Source organism: Cupressus sempervirens, chromosome 3 (assembly GCF_028749045.1).
Source record: "Cupressus sempervirens isolate cs-2001-9-10 chromosome 3, ASM2874904v1, whole genome shotgun sequence".
NCBI lineage: Eukaryota > Viridiplantae > Streptophyta > Pinopsida > Cupressales > Cupressaceae > Cupressus > Cupressus sempervirens.
Window position 1 is genome coordinate 370,176,328 of NC_143120.1, and position 10,918 is coordinate 370,187,245.

Consider the following 10,918-nt stretch of genomic DNA (forward strand, 5'->3'; position numbering starts at 1 on the left):
GCATTGATATTTTTAAATATTAAAAGTTACAAATTATAAAAAAATAAAATTTATTTATTTATTAGTCTATGATAAATAAATAAAAATAATTTATATTTATTTAGTCTATTTAAAAAATATTTTAATTATAATAAAAAATTAATTTTAATTTAATTTGTGCATATTAATTATAACTTTAAAAATATTAGTAACACATTCGATCTATAGGTGATATTTAAAAAGATATCGTCTCCCTTTACAATTACAGATTTATTGTCTCTAGATAAAGAAATTGTTTTTATTAGACAATAATTACTTTGATTTTATTGTCTTTAAAAGACAATAATTAAAGATGATAATTAAAGGTTTTAGAATGTCTTTAAGAGACAATAATTAAAGACGCTAATTAAAGACAATATTTACGACAATAAACAACGTTATATCATCTCAAATTAAGACAATCAACTAAACAATTGTCTCTATAATTGTCTATAACCCCACCTCTATGTAGTAGTGACAAGGATTAGATGAGAACACAAGGAGAAAACCACTCAATCGAAAATAGACTCAAGAGGATGGATGTGATGCACATCACAATGCAACACAAAAGTGTAATAAAGGTTCGATTGACATCTAAATAGATAATTTAGGTACACGACACAACTCATGCCAAGAAAACTCAATAAAATAGGGCGGCATGCAAAATGAGATAAAAACCCCAAAAATTGAAAAACTTCAAAATTAAAACCCATGTGGCCTTCGAGTGCAAAAACTTAAAAAATCCAATAATATGAGTTTAGACATTGTATGCAAAAATGACCAGCACGATGGTGCGAAACTCCAAACCCCCATCCCAAAAATAGTGAAAATGTTCATACTCGACCAACCAGGCAGAACCGACAAACAAAAACGTAGGGGAACACTAGTTCTTAGCCTCTTAACAAATTGGTACAAGAAATAGAAGCTGAAATGAAGTTGAAGTGAGAAAATTAGAAAACCCTACCTGACAACAAAAGGGGCAAAAACTGAAATTAGACTGATAAAATAAATAATCCGTTGAAACTGCCGAAAGTGATGACAAAGCAAGGTCTCCCCGAGCTAGATCCAATGAGACTGATCTCGCTAAAATCCCTCGCTTACAGTGCCTAGAACGAACAAAAATCAAATCTTTCAAAAGAGGATTTTAGAAAAGCTATCCAAATTTCTAACTTCTAAAATAGAAAAAGTGAGGAACTAAATTCCTCTTTCCAAACTTATTCACTTTTCGAGTGATTAGTCAATTAGGGCAATTAGCCAGTTGGACTAGCTAGACTCCAAATCTACTCAAACGAAAATAGATTATTCCTCATAACAAGAATTCACCCAAGGCAAAGCTAACATAAATTAAATAAAATAGGATATAAAGACCGGAAATCCAAAATCATAGAAAATTACTTAACAACTTTCGCGATAATGTGAACAATGCACAGATACGCTCACTAGTCTAATCACATAATGCAAATGAGTTCCGATTTAATAATCACTAAAAAGTTTTAATTTAAACAATTAAAATAAAGATATGTCGACCATATATGGATGACATTGGCAAAATGAATAGCTAAATTACTAACTCCATGTGCCACAACTAGGGATATAACTCCTGCACACTAAAACACACGATCAAGTTCAATTGCATTATAATATCACAGCCGAAGCAATAATGCATTAAATACCTAATTAATCCATTTAAATCACTCACGTTCGCATAAAGCATAAAGAGACACGAATGACGTAAATCACCATAGTATGAAATCCATCACATAACATAACCAGAAAGAATGTCCATATGCTAGACAATCAGATATCGTCATAGATTTACTATCATCTCAAAATGGCATCAACATGCAAATATGATAAACTGAACAACATAGCAGTAAAGCATCTATGATACTAAATCAAAGTATAACATCCGACCCTTAGGTCATCATAAGGTACAAATAATAAGAGTATCAAGTATCTCTTGAAACAAAATAGACAAGGTACAGATTGCAAACACAAGATACACTACATTGTCCTCCACTAGCATAGGCTTACTACTAGAAGCCGACAAAAAGGTAGGGATATAATCCCCTCAAATGTGTAGCATCCTCCCAAGTCGCATAGGTCTCATTGCTCGAGTTCCATTGGACCCTTACCTGCTCTATGTCCTGACCTCGCAAGGTCAACCTTTAGTGCTGTAGATGCGAATGGGCTCCAAAGTAAGCTACTTATCCGCTACCTGCAAAGCATTCCAATCAAGAACATGGGTCGCATCCACAATATACTACCTCAAAACAGAAACATGAAAAACATCGTGGATGCGCAATAGGCTAGGTGGCAATGCTAGTCCATAAGCAACATGACCAATCCTCTCGAGGATCTCGAATGGTCCGACAAAACATGGTGCCAACTTAGAGGCTTTCCCATAATGGATGGGGTTCTTCTTCGGACGCACTTGCAAAAACACCATGTCACTAATAGAAAAGTGACTATCCAACCTATGGGCATCTATGTACTTCTTTTGCTTGTCCTTAGCGGTACCCAAATGCTCCCTAATGAGAACAACCTGCTGCTCTATATCCTGATGCATCTTTGGACCCAAAAGAACTTGCTCCTCTAAGCGATCCCAAATCAAAGGGGTATAACATGATCTACCATACAAGGCCTGAAAGGGTGACATGCCAAGAGTACTATGATACCCATTGTTATATGCAAACTCAACAAGGTACAAATAGTCCTCCAACTTCACCTGCCCATCCATAACATACATGCAAAGCATATCCTCTAGAATTTGATTTACTCTCTCAGTTTGACCATCGGTCTCTGGGTGATAAGCCGAATTGAAGTTGAGCTACGCGCCCAAAGCATGCTGGAGAGATGTCCACAGTGCAGAAGTAAACACCGGATCTCTATCCGAAATGATTTGATGAGGGATCCTATGCAAACAAACAATATCCTCAAAAAAAAATGCACTATAGAAGAAGCTGTGTAGGATGCTCTCATGGGTGAAAAATGTGCTACCTTAGACAACTTGTCCACTGTCACCATGATACAATTATGTCTCCATGATGACATAGGCAACCAAATGATAAAATCAATAGATATTGTCTCCCACTTCTACTCTATAATGGTATGCAGCTACATAAGACCTGTTGGATGCTGATGCTTTTCCTTCACTCTCTAGCACTCAAGACATCTAGCAACAAAATTAGCAATATCGTGCCTCATCCCTGTCCAAAAGTACAACTATGTGAGATCAACATGCATCTTCTTAACACCAGGATGTGTAGAATATGATGTACGATGTGCTTTTGAAAAAACCAAGGTACAAAGATCACCTGACATAGGCACATAGATAGACCCCGAATGTCGCAGTAGCTCATCGAGTATATAATCTAAAAATCTCCCCTCAAGGGTACTCCAGACTTGATCTTTGCCCTCACCTCCTGATACCAAGCATCACTAGGCAAAGTCTCCAAGATACGGCCTCACAAATCCACTCCCAATGACATCACTAATAGCTCATGTCACCTCCTACTCAAAGCATTTGCGACGACATTCTCCTTCCCTATAATGTAATGAACATCACAGTCATACTCACACAAGGACTCCATCCAGTGACGTTGTCGTGCATTCAAGTTTAGTTGAGTAAAAATATATTGCAAGCTCCTATGATTGTTATGCAACTCAAAACTGTGTCCCAAAAGAAAATGCCTCCAACGGACAAGGGCATGCACTACAACCACAAGTTCTAAATCATGAGTGAGGTAGGTAAGCTCATGGTCCTTGAGTTTCTTGGACTCATATGTAATTACTCAACCATCCTGCATCAACACTGCACCCACACCTTGCAATGAAGCATCTGTACAAATCATGAAATCACCTATAGGATTAGGCACTGCAAGGACTGGTGCACTGGCCAAACACTCTTTAAGAGCATTAAATGCTGCCTCACATTGATCTAACCAAACAAACTTCTTTCCTTTTTTCCAAAGAGAAGTGATGGGATGAGCTACTTGCGAGAAATCCTTCACAAAGAAACAATAGTAACTTGCCAATCCCATAAAACTATGAACTTTTGAAACATTAGTGGGTACTAGCCAATCCATGATAGCACAAATCTTCTCCGAATCCATTGCAACTCCATCACCAGTGATGATGTGTCCCAAATACTTCACCTCTAACTAGAAGAACCCACATTTACTCAAGTTTGCATACAACTGATGGTCTCTCAAGCACTGCAATACCTGACGTAAATGGACTTCATGCTCCTCAACAGTCTTTGAATAGATCAATATGAAATCTAAGAATACAATGTCACACTGATCGAGGTAAGTGCGAAATACACCATTCATCAAACTCATAAACACTGATGGTGCATTGGTTAACACAAAGGGTACAACCATGAACTCATTATGCCCATACCATGTGCAAAAAGTTGTTCGATGAATATCAACTTCCTAAATATGAAGCTAATGATATCCTAACTTTAGATCAATATTTGAGAACACTCATGCTCCCTCATTTGATCAAACAAGTCATCTATCCTTGGCAAGGGATAACGGTTCTTCATCGTCACCTTATTCAACTACCAATAGTCATTGCACAACTACAAAGAACCATCCTTCTTCACGAAGATGACTGGTGCACTCCAAGCGGATACACTAGGATGAATGTGACCCTTGGCAAACAATACCTCCAACTACAATTAGAGCTCACTCAACTCCTGAGTAGTCATGTGGTAAGGAGCTCATGAAATTGGCTCCGCTCTTGGTACATGATCAATCCGAAAATCAATGTCACATTGTGGTGGCATACGTAGAATCTCCTCAGGAAACACATCTTCATACTCATGAAGGAGTGGGTGATCATTAAGTGTTACCATACGGCTCTCGTCTTCTTTGAGATCACTGAAAAAAACAAGAAACAACTGACAACCTTTCTACACACTCCACTTCTATTGATTAGCTGAGATCATTCGAAGTGAGGTTGGTCTCGGGACTCCCAAAAGTTCCATCTGCCCACCTGTGTCATCAACACACTATACCATCTTATGATGGTAATCAATATTTTTCTAATGGGAAACTAACCAATCCATGCCCAACACAATGTAATACGATCCCATAGGTAGAATGTGTAGATCTACTATAGTGGTGAAGGTTCAAAAATTCAAAACACAACTCCTAACCAACGAGTCAATAGCCACTTTGGAACCTATGGCTAACTCAACTTGCCACCTATTGACCTGACGCACTACCACTAGGTCACATCACTGAACAAGAGATGGTGATGTGAAAGAATCAGAAGTACGTGAGTCAAATAAAACTGAAGAAGAAATACCATGCAATGTACCCTTAGCCTTGACTACTGTACCCTGATGATTAGTTTAACAGTTGTTAACCGCCACAATGACTCTGTGATTCCTACTAGCATCTCCTACAGTAGGCTCAGATCTTGTTGTGCCCTTGCCAAGTCTTGAAGATGGTTTGATGGAACACTCAAAAGATTTATGGCCATAAGAATAACAGTTTCCTCCAAAGTTGGAACTTGTTCCTTGACCACCCTGGGTAGCACTAGGATAAGATCCACTACCCCTGCTAGAATTCTATTAAGCACTTTGAGGAGGACGATATTGCTAAGATTTATGTCCTTAGTTCTGGTTATCTCCTTTCTTACTTGAGGTACTAAAATCCTGTTTGCCTTTAGGCCATTTCCCCCTTGGTCAGAAATAATGACTACCACCTTGAGAGGGTGATGATTGGGCTTGGCCCTTCCTTGAGGACTGAGAATACTATGCATCTTGCCCTAAATTTTGAGCACTTTGGTTCTAAAAACTAGAGCTGTTACTGAAACCTCTAGCCAAATTCTCCTCTCTAATATGTGCCTTATCTATGAGGAGAACACGAGTCCTAGGTTGATGCATACAAACTTCTCCAATAAGGGCATCCTTAAGGCTTTAGATGAAATGACGAGTTAGGAGTAAATCATCATGGTTGTAGCATGAATACTGCCTAAGCTCAAAGAATCTGATTTTGTACAAATCCATTATCATGTTTCCTTGCTAGATCATGTGGAACTCATCAACACGAGCCTCTCTGAATTGAGGAGATAGGAATCTCTCACGAAACCTCTCCTTGGTGATCTCCCAAGTGAGATCTACAACATTGATTTGGAACTTCTGACTCTCAATATTCCACCATACGGATGCGTTGTCCCTCATCTGCATAATAGCACGACATTCCTCCAAATTGGTTCCATATGGGTACATGGTGAAACAACATTCCATGTCCAATCACCAAGTTCTTACCTTGAGGCCACCTCCCTTCCCATCATACAATGGTAGTTTGGATTGATGAAGAGACTTAATGATATCCAACTTGATGGAATCTTCATTGTTGCAGTCCCTACCACCCCAACTATGCCCTCTATCACCTGGTGGAGTACGGGAACATTCACATTCACATTCCTCCTCTCTATGCTTTGAGTGATGGGAATCCCCATAATGGGATCCCTCTTCCTGATCATAATCTTGTCTGCATTCCTCTACATGAGGGCCCAACCGAGAAAGAATCTCCTAAAGTACTGACATCAATGCCCCCATGCCATTCTGATTAGCGTTATTACCCTATTCTCCCTCTCCTTCCCAACGTCCCTCTACCCAGTGTTCTTCTCTACAGTTACTACTATAGGTACCACCTCGATTGCTAGGTCTACGTGCATGAGGCATCACTATGAGAACAACAAGATAATGTCACAATAATCGAATCACAAGCATAAGAGTCAAAACCATGAACTAACAAGATAACAAGATATCAAATAAGCAACCATAATATAATAATACACAACAAAAAACAGAACCATAGTGGAAGCATAACACAGAGATCTCAATGTTGCAACATGGGCTTTGATACCAGATGTAATACCCCACCTAAAGACCCTAGGGAAAAGAGAAATATAAGTCAAGATAAATTTTTATTTTTTAAACAAGTACTAATGCACATGACATACAACATACGAGGATCATAGAGATCGCAACGAAAGACTAACCAAACATCCTAACACCAATGGATCTCCAAACGCCACTACTGACCAACACGACTAACAATGGAAGATGCTAAACTGAATTATAATCAAAACATTCTAAATTCAAAATGTGACACCAAAGGATTGAATATCACCTAAGAGAGTACCCTAAACACTTCCCCAAAACCTTGGGTCTTAATAGAAAAGTGCGCGCTGTTCGCCTGAACAAGTTTTTACAAAAATAGGTGATACTTTAAATTAACACTAGGCAATACTTTTTAGTATCATGCGACAATTCTCAAGAAGGGGTGCAACACTTTCAGGGTTTGGGCAACACTTCTCTCAAGGGCATGTGATACTTTAGAAGTATCGTACAACACTTCTTCAATGGGGGTGCAATACTTAAGAGTATCACGCAATATTTCATCCTAAGAAGTGCGATACTTTTCAGTATCACATGACAAAACTCTGATGGGCATGCGATACATTATCGTATCGCCCCATGCTGACACATGGTCACCCAAGAAAATAAGAAAAATCTTAAGGGCAAACAAAGAAGGGTAAAACAGAGTTCAAAACCTCCACACCAAGGAGTACCAGATCCATAATTTGAGGCGTAAACACTTGAACACAATACTAAAAGATAGAAACAACATCTAACCATCTAACAAGAAGAAAAGGAAAAGTACAAAAGGTAACATCGCAGTGTACATAAAATAATGTTGTAATAATTGAAAACAACATTGCAATGTATAGAACAACCAAACTAAGTACACGATTCCTCCAACCATAATAGCATCATAAGACCATCATGGGCCCTAGCCATCCCCGCATGTAACATCCCAAGTTACATATTAGATCATCGGTAATATCATATAGGGACACCACTACTAAAACATGCTACAACATAAGTATAAGGAAACCTAACATGCTAGAAGTAAAGCATACAATTATCCTACAAATCAACTCATCATTTACATATGCTAAACATCATAATAAGGAAATGCGTCAATACTAACATCATTTAAACATGATATACAAGCATTCTAATGAAAGCATAAATCACAAGAAAGCATACTTCAGAAGCTGAAGTACCAAGTGAAAACATCCAGCAATGGTCGCACTAGGAAAATAGACCATCTCTGTACACCGGTCTATAGTAGTGGTATAGGTAGCTATGCCTCTCAACCATGTGGAACCCATAGGCCCACTCCCACCATGCTGATAGAGATAATGATCCAACCACAAACACGCACAAGCAAACAACCATGGCTAATAGACACACGAGACAATATGATGACTAAAACCAAGACATAGCCAATGCATAAACTACAGGTTCTAGTTAGACACTCAATAGGCTACTAAGTAGGGGATGACATCATGGAGAGTCACTTGGCATCAACAAGTCCAAGCTAGTATTGGCAGCTGAACTCCCAAATGAGAAACACACACTCTAGGTGGCAACTCTTTTCAACAAAAGGTGCACGAGCCCAACTTTTTAATTATCTTATATTTATTACCACCCAATATTTTAATTTAGTTATATGAAACTTCCTCTACCAACCAACGAGAAATAGTCACCAGGTTGCGAGATAGAGGCCCCTCCATTTGCTACCCTACCCTACTCATGCTCATCCAACAATGAGTTCCTGTAGGCATGCAAATTCCTAACCCAACCCCAATGATCATAACTCTTAGAAGTACCATAAAAGATCGAGACTCACAAGTCACTTGACAAATATACACACACATACTCGTGTGTGGTGCACCATTGTTATGAAGATCATAACACAAGGACTGAATGAGAACACAAGTAGAAAATCACTCAACCTAAAATAGACTTGGGAGGATGGATGTGACACACATCCCAATGCAACACAAAAGTGCAATAAAGGTCCGACCAACATCCAAATGGGTAATCCAGGTCCACAACCCAACTCATTCCAAGAAAAGTCGATAAAATAGGGTGGTATGCAAATGAGGTAAAACCTCCAAAAATTGAAAAACTTTGAAATTAAGACCCATTTGGCCTTTGGGTGCAAAAACCTCGAAAATCTAATAATATTTGAGTTAGGACAACATATGCAAAAATGATCAGCATAACGGGGCAAAACCCCAAACCTCCATCCCAAAAACAAGGAAAATGTTCATACCCGAAATAGTACCAACAAACAAAAAAGGAGGGGAACACTAGTTCTTAGCCTCCTAAAAAACTGCTACAAGAAACAGAAGTTGAAAGAAGCAGAAACAAGAAAACGAGAAAGCCATATTTGACAGCAAAAGGGGCAGAAATTGAAATCAGGCTGATAAAATAAATAATCTGTTGAAACTGCCAAAAGTAATGGCAAAACAAGGTCTCCTCGAGCTGGATTGAACGTGACTGATCTCGCCAAAATTCCACGCTCACAGCTCCCAAAATGAACAAAAATCAAATCCTTCAAAAGAGGATTTTAGAAAAGTTCTCCAAATTTCTAAATTCCAAAATATAAAAAGTGAGGAATTAAATTCCTCTTTCCAAGATTATTCACTTTTCAAGTGAATAGCTAAGTAGGGCAATTAGCCAGTTGGACTAGCTAGACTCCAAATCAACCTAAATGAAAACGAGTTATTCCTCATAATGAGAATTCACCTAAGGTAAAGCTACCAGAAATTAAATTTAATAGAATATAAAGTCCAAAAATCTAAAATCACAGAAAATCACTTTCGCGACAATGTGAACCTCTAAATGCATAGACATGCTCACTGGTCTAATCACATTATGCAGATGAGTTCGGATTTAATAATCACCAAAATAATTTAATTTAAATAATTAAAATAAGGATATGTTGACCATACAGGGACGACATTGGTAAAATGAATAGCTGAATCACTAACTCCATGTGCTATTGCCATGAATATAATTCCTGCACACTGAAACACAAGATCAGGTGTGATTGCATAGTAGTATCATAGCCGAAGCAATAATGCATTAAATACCTAATTAATCCATTTACATCACTCACATCTGCATAAAGCATAAAGAGACAAGAATGATGTAAATCACCATAGCATAACATCTATCACATAACATAATAAAAAAGTATGTCCAAATACTAGATAATTAGATATCATCATAGATCTACTATCATTTCAAAATGACATCAACATGCAAATATGATAAACTGAACAACACAACAGTAAAGTATCTATAATACTAAATCAAAGTATAACATCAGACCCTTATGTCATCACAAGGTAGAAATAATAAGAGTATCAAGTATCTCTCGAAACAAAATAGACAAGGTACAGACTGCAAACATGAGAGACACTACATGCAAGAGATGACAATGATCATGTTATTTATTTTTCTTTGTTTTCACAATTGTTCCAGTTAGGGTTTTGTATTTGATTTTTTTTTGCCTTGGACACAACAATGCAAATGTAATTTGTTTGTACTCTACAATATTTTTTTTTCTCTTTAATTCACTTCCAATTACTCCTTGGTGTACCTATTCCTCCCTAGGTGCGACTGCTAGTTTACTTTTTTTTAATAAATTGTCTTCATGCATCATTTCACAATCAACAATGACACCCATTCCTCACATGAACTGACATACAAAGCCATGAAAAATAAAAATCACAAAACCTAAATATTTGCTTGGCAACAACTATTGCTGAGTGCCAATTTTTCTTAGCACATGAAGGTGTTGAGTGGCAGTTTTGCTCGGCACTAATGGATGTTGAGTGACAATTTGCTTGGCACCAAAGGATGCCGAGTGATAGGGAATAGGTGCCGAGTTAGCTCGGCATAAGAGGAAGCCGAGTAAGCTCGACACTCAAAGGGCAACTCGGCACAAGCAATGCTGAGTGAGCTCGGCTTAAACTATAAAGTTATAACCCAAACCAAATGACCAGATTT